Below are 12,397 nucleotides of genomic sequence, written 5' to 3' on the forward strand. Positions count from 1 at the left end.
AATTTAAAAATTTAAGAATGGTAGGCTCGTTAAACGACTTATCTCTTAAACATTGGAAAACAGAGTCTGTTAGTCCAGATTCTTTTAATTTTATATAGTACAAATCCACATAAAGCAGTTATTTTCTTCCTAAAATTTGCTTTCGAAATATTCATTTCACATCTTAGTAAGAAGAAATATGTTTCACAAGATTAAAAAATCTAAACCTTTACCAATTCGACCTTGTCAGGGGACGCCCCAAAACAAATGTCATTAAACTTGGTGCCTATTTGCCAGTATACATTCTAATACACATCTTATTTGCCTATATTGAGCCTTATGCATACAATGCTGGCTGATGTGATCCTACATGTTTTTTTTTATTTTTGGACGAAAATTCTAAATATTTTAAATTCGACATGGACTGATGCATACTGGTCAACACGCCATTTCTGTGGATAAAACGTATAAGACTTGTACTGCTAAGATTGTTCAAAATGACGACGTTTTTGTTGGTTTGTCTAGTTTTTCTTTTGCAGAAATTACCAAATTGAAAGTTTCAGACTGCCATCTGCTACTTTTCAAAAGCAGATAGAGGCATCAATCTGCCTATCAGCTTCAAGTCCATAAGTTTCATTAGTTGTTTCAACGATCCATAATTTAAGATCATCTTTAATTCTGCCTACCTGATTCCTGCTTATCGCTATCATCTCTGCAAGTTGCATGCGGCCCTCATTTCATTTCTTGGTTTGCACTATGGAGCATGGCTTTAGAAGCAAAGGCAGGAAGTAATGTAAAGAAGTAAGATCAGACCCTCCCCATCCAAGCTTGAAGTTTCTCAGCACAAAGAATTAAAGTATGGGTCTTAAGTGGATCTTAGGACTGGCCTAAGATTCTTAGTTTGATGAACCATATATTTTAGCATGGATCTTTGCCCACATCAATACACGTATTCAGCAGATCTATAGGTTTCAAATCCCGAGCAATCAAACGCCGCCTCAGAGTCATGAAGCATGTGACTAGATCTAGAAATCAACAAGGCATACCGTGCATCTTTTGATCTAACCACGCCAACCTACGTTCTTTTACTGAGTCGATTCCCCTGTTCAACACAAGGTCTTATGCGCTTGCAACATATGATCGAAAAGCACCTTTGCAGGTGAAAGCTCCCTTCCATGCCAAGCCCAAGTTATGTGTTTGCAAAGACTCCCAACAATAAGGTAGGGCTTCATCATCCATATCTCCGACATCCCTTGAAGATAGGACGAATAGTGGCTAATCTTTCTGTGGGTTGTAATCTTCTATAAATGTTTCTATTATTGATTGTTGATGAGGCTAAGAAGATTCGCTAACTATTTTCCGCTTATTCTTTCCAAAATTTGTTATGAAAAGATTTGTCAACATTGCCATGAGGTCTGTTATCTTGCCTCTAAGCTTGGTTGAACCATGTAATCAAGAGCATGGAAGTCTAATGAGAGAAGGTATCGTCATCGTCGATGTAGGTATATATGAGGCCGAACCACGTAAATCAGGCATCCCCCTCTTGATTTCTTGTTTCCCTATGAGTGTGTCCATTGTTATCGCTTCGTTTCGAATCATCCTAGTGTTCATCCTTCTTTATTTGACCTCCACTTACGGAGAAAGGATTGTATCATATGGTACGCAGAATGGCTTAAAAATTTATCCTCATGATGTCAGGAACAAGGCCCTGTCCCTCTCACTTATGACATCAAGATAAGAAAACGAAGAAGATAAAGAAGAAGGAGACAATGATTTTTACGTGGTTTGGAGATGATATTCTACAACGTCCATGACCACACAAGGCTTTTTCAGTATCAAGGAGAGAACTAAAGATACAAGGAACTGCCCAGCTTTTATCACCATCACATAAAGATCCAAGAATTCAAGGAACAACACCCCTTGTTATCACTATCACAGAAAGATCCACCAATACAATGAACTACTCCCCTCAAACATGGGAACTTTTTATTTTTAGATTTTTCCGTTTATCAAGGTAATTACTTCTCAATAACTTTTACGTACAAACAAAGTTATATAAGCTTGCAATTTCAAATTTCTTCAAAATTTGGGCTTTATAAATCTGTAGTTACACATCTAATTAAAAAGAACTGAGGACCAAGTTCTAAATTTTTGGACTTCATGCATCAGATTTGTGTTGATTATCAAAATGTTGCACACGGTTAATTTTCCCATTGAATCTGAATAAGCTCATACATATTTCTTTTTGTTATTTACGACCACAGGATTCCGGTGGCATCACGGCAACATTCTCTTTCAGTGAATGTGGTTTGAATAATTTTATAAGAATGTGCTTTGAGCAAGAACAATACACAAGAAAAAATACAAATCTCATCTGTCAATGAGTTGTATTTAACTAAAAAGCAATACATTATCACGCCTGAGTGTCTGGCCGGATTGGCATCTTCCTGCCAACAAGCATCAACTTGAAAGAGTACTGAAGATCTATAAGGGCTTAATGCGCCTTATGAGACGATAAGTGGGGGCACGAACAAGTGTAAAGATGAGAAGCTTGGTTAGCCGGTGGCACCAACCTGACATGTGTCGATGCGTGCCACGGCCAAGGCCGAAATTCCGATTTATTTTCCGACACAAGTGCCCCTTGAAAAAGAAAAGACGACAGAAACAATAGAATGACAGCGTTTCGTTTACTTTCTTTCAATGTGCTCTTTATCCTTCAAATAGCATGTATACCCATGTCGCTGAAGTTCATGTAAAACAACACCAAGGTAAGATTTAAAATGCATCAATCATGTGTTAAAACAACAGATGAATGCACTTAACTTGATTACGACTATCAAAAATGGTGCCTCCAGCAGGCTAATTAGGCAGAAACAGGTTCCGCAGTTCTCGAAAGATTGCATTTATTGAATGTAGTGGCTCCATGTTTTACTTCATTTCACCGACAGATTGCTTCATAGTTCTTCATCTTCTCACCAGCTGGCCTGAACTGAAAGATTTCTTAGATAGATTGGTTCATCATAATTCTACTTCACTAGTTTATACATTTTTGCTGCTGCCCAACGTAATCCCTTTGCCGAAGGTTCCAGGTGCGGCTATTTGCCTGTTTCATATTTCAAGATAAAAGTTCAAACACAATGCAATTTGAAATATTGGGGTTTATATTTAGCTATTTGGTGTGTATGTGGTAAAAATGAAGAAAACTCATATAAACTATTTTGGAGGTGTGAGGAAGTTGAAAAACTGTGCCACACATCATGGCATTATCGTTCCCCAATGGCATCATATCGTTCTATTTCACGTGATCTTCTTTTTGGTCTGGTACATGTTTGGAGATCACAGCGATGATGTTTTCTGTGGCAAACTTGACTCTGTTGCTTTTGGTGGCAGATTTGGATTATGAGGAACATTGTATTCTTTCCAGGAGAGGTTTATGATTTCCAGGTCTTGCTCTTTAATCTACGGACTGAAATTACTGCCATCTTTGGGTGTGTCCCATTTAAAGAAATTCTTTTCTGCTCTCTCTCTCTCTCTCTCTCTTGTTTAATGTCCATTGCCTGCGGAAATAGTAAGTCAGGTATCAAAAGGTCCTCAGGTGGCGGAGAACCCTGCTCTACTACTCTCATGTGCATGAAAAGGACGAGATTGCAGTTCTTTTCTCTCTCTCAGCGACATCAAAGAAACTTGTAACCTTCTTATGTTTACCGTGGAAAAAGCAGCAATCCAGGATAAATTTTTTGCCCGTTAGGGCTTGCTCATCTCCTGGCTTAGAGAATGAGAAAATTTTCGTTCAATTATTTAATTCAATTTAACGAAAAATGAAAAACCTAAATTATCTCCTCCCATCACAAACCACGGTGGGTCAGCAGCACAACACACACCACCACCCACTGCAACCTTCCGCGCCCGCACCCATTCTGTGTCCCACACTCCGCAACCCACTTCCGGTTGGGGGCCCCTTCTCCTCCTCAACACCAGCTGTCTCTCCTCCTCTTGTCTTCACATTTAGAAAGTGATATAAATACATCAATTAAATATCCAATATATATGTATAAATATATATATAATAAGTTTATTTATATTTATATTGCTGGTTATCACAACCCCATCAAGACAAAAGCATTTATAATTGCCATTTATAATTTAATATATGATACAGATTTAGAAGTTGTTGAGGTACCCCCAACCACTCTGTCCCTATTCTGCGTTCTGCCTTTTCCTAATCCCTACTTTGTCGTGTAGATCCTTCTTGTTTTTTTGTTTTCCTGCCTTCCAATCGGTGAACCTTTTTTCTACCTTCTTCTTTCATACCCTTTTGACATTGCCTCCAGCCGTCGACGTGATCCTTCGAAGAAGTTGAGGTACGCCAACCTCTCTCTCCCTATTCTGCCTTCTTTGGTTTAGTAATCCCTACTATGTCGTGTGATTTTTCTGCTTGTTGCGTGAAACAACACTGGCAGGCTATTTTCAGGGACAGGTCTAAATATACAAGTCAGGCCCCATTCCTTGCTTTCTTTGCATCAGATTTTTTTGTTTTCCCTTCTAGCTTTTAATCTTGTGGAACTGCTCATTGTTATTCAGCATGTCAACAGAGGAAGATATTGATCCTGAATTCTAATCACTCTGATCAGACTAAGTTTTGTTCAGTTTTGGATAACTTAGCATATCCATAGAAGGAACGATATGCTTCTAGCCTATATGTGTTAATTTCAGAAACAAATTTGACTTGCAGATCAGACCCTTCTCATTGCTCTATTTGCATTAGAGTATTTCTACACATCTTCTACTGATTCATATCTGATTAACTGCTTTTTTAATCCATGTGATCATTGGTTAATGCATACAGATCAAAATGTGTTTGCAGATCAAAGGTGCAGGTAGCCTTCCACAGAAATTAACCTTTGCTGTAATGATGCTTATCTAACACATGCAAAGTTCTAGTGATTTCCAACAAATCCTACATTGTTATTACTTATATCAGTATACCTGCACCTTTGCCAGCAGTCCAATGGTTTGTGTGCATGCATGGTGCTCTGTTAAACGATGCGGGTGCTGATGGTGCTGTCGCCACTGCCGGATGTCGATAGAGACAGGCACCTTCAACTTTCGGTTGGTTGGTTCATATTGGAAGCATCTCCCTATATAGAAGATAGATCAGCAGTGGCTGCTTTTATTGCTCATGACTCTCTCTCTCTCCCTCTAGCTTAGTTCTCTCTCTCTCTCTCTGTCTGTTCAGTTATTTTGGAACCCAAAATTTCTTTTTCAAGCTGGAGTTTCAGACTTTTTCTTCTTTTGGTAAGCTTATTCAACCACCCGAGTTCAAAGTTTTAGACTGATGTGGGTAAAGTTGAAGCTTTTTGTAGTTTAGGTTGGCAGTTGTCGTTTTAGCTAAACAATTTTCCGTCTAGGTAGATCAAATTTCCTTTTTTTTTTCCTACTAAAATTTGAGTGTCTTTTGGTGCAACTGCAATAAGAAAGAGGGTACTCAAATCTCAAGTTTTTTGCTGGATTTGTGTTGCCTACTGCGTTGCCCAGAATTACTGAGATTGTGAAAGTTTATTTGTTGGCTTACGTTGATATAAAAGGCCCCTACCAAACGGAGTCTTTACTGATTCTGCATTTTGTTGATTTGACTAATTACTATCTACATATCCGAGGAAGTTTGGTCCTGCATTTCGTTCCAGTTCCTGTAGAACTGAGGACTGAGAATGGGACCAACGGCACTGCTGCATTTGGTTGAGCAGCAGATATTTGCACCCTTAGCATATGTATCTAGTATTTCTTACTGTTTGATAAACCAAGTTTGGATAATGAGTAATGTAAACCAGCAGCAGATATCCCACTCGTTTCGTGTGTCCAGGGAGGCTTCTTATCTGTGGGGAACCAACCACACAATCTTGATCTCCAAAAACGATCGAAACAGCCATTCGTAGTCAAGAAAGTGAAACCACTTACTTTGTGCAGTGAGATGTTTAGCATGGAACGGTTCTTGCGGCAACGGAAAAATAGAAAATGAAATGAAATGGGTCCATATTGTGGCGGTTTTTATGCTATTAATGGGTATCATTATGCTAACTATGTCATGTGGATGTCCCATTAAAAATGTGGGTGTATCCACGTGAAAATGGAGGAGAAAAAAAAAATATCTTACAACAGTCACCGAAAAAGTATTTCTTTCATTTTATTTTATGTACCAAACACAGTTAATTTTACCCTACAAAAATCTACCATGCAATCAAACATGACCTCTTTTTGAAGGAAGGAATTTTCCTTCTGTTTTTTTTTTTCAGAATTATTTTTCATGATAAATTTACCATGTTAAATTCTTCCCTCCAATCAAACGGCATGTCCTTGAAATATCAAAGGTGTCATCAACAAATGAACCACCGAGATTGATGCAGGTTACATTTTATGAAACCGGTATCACTAACTATTGAACCCTGATTTACACGAAATCTAATTTTAGTAGATAATTTTTGTAATTTCATATATCTATATGTTCTGTGTAGGTCTGTACAGTTAGGCTTGTAAGAAGACACCCGAACCCGGTGCAATGGGCATAATAACCAATTTGGTGGTGGCTCTTTAATTGTGTGTGTGTACATGTGCACGCATGTTTCATTCTTGGTAAAAATATTATTTTATAGAGATAGATGAACCATCTAGGGTGTGTCACGTAGAAACGAGGCCGAGCAGACCCAATCTTTCAATTGAATCAAACTAGCTATTTAGGAACAATGTTTAAGATCCACACACAATCAGGTTCGACCAATATTCCTTTCCTAATTATGACTTTTATCCTACCATGTATCCGAATCGAAACCCTATAACTGTGAACCAAACCAAAACTTAAACCTAAATCCAAATCTAAAGACCCAATTAACTCCAACCCATGTACCTAATCCACTTAACACTAAAAACCCAGTTCTCCTTCTTGGGCCCTCTTTCTTCTTTATGAAGAGCCAGCTGACAGGCAAGCAGAGAAAATTCTTTTTTTTTTTTTTCGGGTTATAACGAGAGGGGTCTGGTACCCTGGGGGATGAGGGAAGGGTTGGGGCTTTTGGTGGGAATGTTCAAAGAAAAGAAGCCCATTTTTTTTTTAAAGAAATTAAAGTTCAACTCTGCAGATGTCAATTCCAGAGTTTAAACTTGCTTTAGATCAGTTTTTTTCCAACCTGTCGACGGAATATTCTATAAAGATATCAAAACTATTCCTTGAAAATTCCATTTTTTTATATCATGGGATCATGTATCAGGATGCCTAAGGCTAACAAAATCAATGACCATCTCTTACTACTACCTCAAATAAGCGTGTACATATTTCCATTCTTCAAGAAATAGATTACCAAGCCCATTCACTCCCAATCAAAGTGTATACAGGTTGCCAAAAAGAAAGCGGAGATATATTTACACAGATGAAAAGCAATAAAGTAGGAGATGCTTTGCATCGAAACATAGAACAAAGAACTAGGTGCAGCAATTCTAGATCTGCAGCCCTCTGACGAATCATGACATTGAAAAAGAAATATGAAGGATGAAGATGATGAACAAAAGAATTAACGTGGTTCGGAAAAAATTCCTACTTCCACGACTCAGTCATCAATTTCATGATGATCTGGTTTCCTTAATACAGTATTTATACATTGCTATGTCTGATTCGAATTTGAATCAGTTTCCTTGAATTTCTCCTTTGGTTTTGAATAGGAGAAACTACCATTCTCCTGAAATCTTTCATTATTGTGAAGAGGCGTTTTCGTTGCTCGTCCGATTGGCTTTGCTTCCATAGTTGTTGCTCTTAATTTGTTGGAATTCTGTTTTATTGCTGGAGCCTTATCAAGATGCGTTTTAGTCTCTTGACGCTCATTGCTGATTTGATTTCCTGCCATCTTAGTTACACTTGATTTCCTGCAGTTGTAATCCACGCCTGATTTCCTGGAGTTATGAGCCGTTGGAGACGCACCTGAATTTTTGGAGTGAGCTGGTGCGTTATCATCCCCCCTCAACCGAAGGGAAGGTTGCATATGTAAGCCAAGATGCTGAGTGAGAAAGGTGAGGCGTTGCTGAGATAAAGGTTTGGTAAAAAGATCTGCAAGCTGACCTTCGGTTGTGACAAATTGAGTATTCATATTTCCCAATGCGACTTGTTCACGAACAAAATGATAATCAAGTTCCAAATGTTTCATACGTGAATGGAAAACTGGCTTGATAGTGGTATGTAGTGCTGAAATGTTGTCACTCAAAAGAATAGGAGCTTTGGAGAGATAGACACCGAGATCTTGTAAAATAAAGGTAAGCCATTTAATTTCAGCAGCAGCTCCGGCGAGAGCCCGGTATTCAGCTTCACAGGACGAGCGAGCAACGGTCGATTGTTTCTTAGAGCTCCAGGATATACAATTTGGACCAAGGAATGTGCAGTATCCGGAAGTCGATCGGCGTGTATCTGGACAGCCCGCCCAGTCTGCATCAGAGTACGCTCGGAGAGTCAAATCTTGGGATTTATAGAACTGGATACCATATTGAGATGTGCCTCGAACATAACGTATAATGCGTTTCAAGATTTGAAAGTGTTTCATTGTTGGGGCATGCATGAATTGACATGCAAAATTGACTGCATAGGAGAGATCTGGCCGTGTAAGTGTCAAGTACTGAAGTGCCCCTGCAAGACTTCGATATGTTGTAGCATTGGAATAAGGTGGATCAATTTCCTCAGAAGATTTGGAAGCGACAGTAATAGGCGTGCTCACTGTTTTACATTGTTGCATTTGCGCTCTAGAGATAATGTCTTGAGCATATTTAGACTGATGCATAAACAAGCCATTGAAAGTCCGTTCAACTTGAAGTCCCAAGAAATAATTCAGATCACCTAAATCATTCATAGCAAATTGTTGTCTGACGGTGACGAGGAATGACACTATAAATGAATGAGAATTTCCTGTAAGAATGATATCATCAACATATAGTAATAGAATAGTGAACGATTTTTCTTGTCTACGAACAAAGAGAGACGGGTCGGTGACACTGGCAATGAAGTCCATAGAGAATAAAAATTGTGCAAATCTGTCATACCACGCCCGAGGAGCTTGTTTCAATCCATAAAGAGCTCGATTTAATTTGCATACATGAGCTGGCTTGGACGGATCTTTAAATCCAGGAGGCTGCTCAATGTAAACCAGCTCACGAAGATGCCCATTTAGAAACGCATTTTTGACATCTAATTGTTTTAGAGGCCAGTTAAATGCGATGGCAAGACTAAGAACGATTCTTATAGTAGCAAATTTGACCACTGGGGAAAAAGTTTCCAAGAAGTCCAAACCTTGAACCTGGTTATATCCTTGTGCTACGAGACGCGCTTTGAGCCTTTCAAGCTGCCCATCTCCTTTGAGTTTAGTTTTGAAAACCCAGCGGCTTCCGATCACATGCATGTTTGGTGTACGAGGCACGAGATCCCAAGTATGATTTTCCTGTAAAGCAACCATTTCGTCTTTCATAGCTTGATACCAGCCTGGGTGTTTAAGGGCAAGGGTGTAATGAGATGGTTCAAGTGGAATGGATGAAGTGGTAAGGGCATACTTAAGATTAGGTTTTATGATGCCGGATTTGGATCGAGTAGTCATAGAATGAGTTGAGGAGGAGGTAGTCGATGGGACTAATGGTGAACTGAGTGGCTCGAGTTGGAGAGGTGACGTAGGGGCTGGTACAGGTATAGGTGGCAAAGGGGAAGGCTCTTCGGTATTATGCATTTGGGCTAGACGTTGAGATTCAAGATAAGGCTCATTGGACGAATCTGAAAAGGATACAAAGTCAGCATTAGAGGTTATGAGCTTAGGAGTTGGCATGGTGTTTTTGTAGGGAAAATAGGTTTCATCAAACACAACATGACGGGAGATATATACACGTCCAGTGGGAGGATATAGGCATCTATACCCTTTATGATGGTTGCTATATCCAATAAACACACAAGGTAACGACTTCGGCTGAAACTTATGATTTGTATATCCTCTAAGGTAAGGATAGCATCTAGATCCAAAAGCTCGAAGGCAAGAATAGTCAGGCCGTTTCTTGTAAAGCACCTCATACGGACTTTGCATGTGTAAAACTTGTGATGGAAGTCGGTTGATAAGCCAAACTGCAGTGGAGAAGGCCTCGACCCAATATTGAGCTGGAAGATGACTATGAAATAACATAGTGAGACCTAATTCTGTAACCGATCTATGTTTTCTTTCCACCATACCATTTTTCTCGGGCGTCTTAGGACAAAATTTTTGATGTTTGATGCCATTCTCCTTTAAATAATCTGTAAGAACCAAACTGTTAAACTCGCCCCCTTCATCACTTTGAAAAACTCTGAGCTTTGCATCAAATTGTGTTTGAATCATTTTGTGAAATTCAAGAAACTTGGCAAAAAAATCAGATTTCCGTTTTAAAGGATAAATCCATGAATATTTAGAGAATTGATCCACAAACAAAGCATAATATCTTAGATTCTGACAAGATGCAATAGGAGCTGGTCCTCATAAGTCACAATGTACTTTAGAAAACAAAGAATCACAATCATCATCAACAGGAAGAAAAGGAAGTCTACACACCTTCCCCATCTGACAACTGGCACAAGTAAAAGATTTAGGTAAATTTTCTGTCATCGTAATCAACTTATTTGCAGTCATAAAGTCTAACACTTTATGATGTGGGTGTCCAAGACGTCCATGCCACACTTCAAACGAAGCTGATCGGAACCGTGTTGAAAAGAACACATTCTTCGGTTTTGGCTTGAGAGCATACAGATCACCTTCTCTAGACCCCGTTGCAATCACTTCCTTGGTCTCCTTGTCCTTAATAGCAAAGAAATTTGAAGAGAATTCAAACACATAAGGCATAGTAGAAGTAAGTTGACTAACTGAAATCAGATTTTTCTTGATGTCGGGTACAACAAGAACGTTGTCGAGAGGAATTGTGCGATTTCCCACATGGATATCGGCAACTCCAATATGTGTAATATCAAGATGTTGGCCATTTCCTACCATGATTTTGTCTGTTCCTTTATATGGAATGCAACTTTTGAGTTTACCTGGATCATCGGTCACATGAGAACTTGCTCCGGTGTCAGGAAACCAGTCTTGATTAGTTGGATCAGCGATTTTCATAGCAGCAAATGCCCGTGGCATATCACGTGGTTGATAAGCATGATCAAATCTGTGATAACATTTAAAGGCATTATGATTATTTAGGCCACAAATCTGACATGATACCTTGGATTTGTTCGTCTCTCCATTGGCCGATCCTTGTTGATTTTGAGTCTTAGTTGCTGAATTGAACCCACGTCCCTTGGAGTTGAACCGACTATTGTTGCTATTGATATTGCGCCAACTATTGTTGTATCGTTTTCTGTTGTTTTGATTGCTGGATTGTTGTGTAAAGAAGGCCATTTGGTTGTTCAATCTAGCCTCTCCCGCATGTAAGTCCTTCATTGTTTCATGCCCTTGAAGTAGTGACACTGTATCAAGATATGAGGGAACCGGTGGCTTGAGGATAGAAGTCATAAACGACTCATATCCTGGTCCGAGACCATTAACAAGCCAAAAGACTTTGTCGTCATCCTCAAGAGGCTTCCCAATCGCTGCAAGTTCATCACATATAGCCTTGAAACCAGTAACATATTCAGTCACAGGTTTATCTTGTTTGCGGTGGAGTTGTAGTTTTCTTGTGAGCATCATTTCTCTGTCCTTTGACTCACGAGCGAATGCTCTAGTCAAGGTTTTCCATACTTGTTCAGAGGTTTCAAGTCCCACGACAAGCCCAAGGACTTCTTCTGTGAGAGACCCAGTGAGCCATCCTCTTAGAAGACAGTCTGATTTTTTTCATGCTAAAAAATCAGGATTTGGTCGTCTCATAGCTTCACCATTTTCAATGCATTCAATGATAGAGGTGGGTGTGGTAATCGACCCATCAATAAACCCAAGTAAATCTTGACTTTCTATGAGTCCAAGAATTTGAGTTTTCCATAACAAGAAATTCTTGTGCGACAATTTGATGGAAACAAAATTGGCCACGTTGATCGCGGAAGGGTATGGATACTTAGCTATTGAAGATGTTGTTGATGCTGCCATTATGACCGAGATGTCCTCCTTCAGGATCAACACACTCGCAGTCCTCTTCTTGGACTATTACAGCAACTCAGCAGGGAATCACCTGCAGCTGAAAGATCACTAGCCGGTGAAGATGTGCTTCAATGGCCAGCTCGTTTCTCCCTGTAGGGGAGGCGGAAAATCGTGTTCTCAAGCTTGCTGGAATGCTGAGAATGTCAGTGACGTGATGGCACCAGCGAGAGAGAGATCCGATGTCTGGTATGTTCAGCAGGAGTAACTAAATAGAGAGTAGTTTCTGTATGTCACAGGTACAGCACCCTGTCTCAGCCTGTCAA

This window comes from Nymphaea colorata, chromosome 3, assembly GCF_008831285.2.
Source record: "Nymphaea colorata isolate Beijing-Zhang1983 chromosome 3, ASM883128v2, whole genome shotgun sequence".
NCBI classification, from domain to species: Eukaryota; Viridiplantae; Streptophyta; class Magnoliopsida; order Nymphaeales; family Nymphaeaceae; genus Nymphaea; species Nymphaea colorata.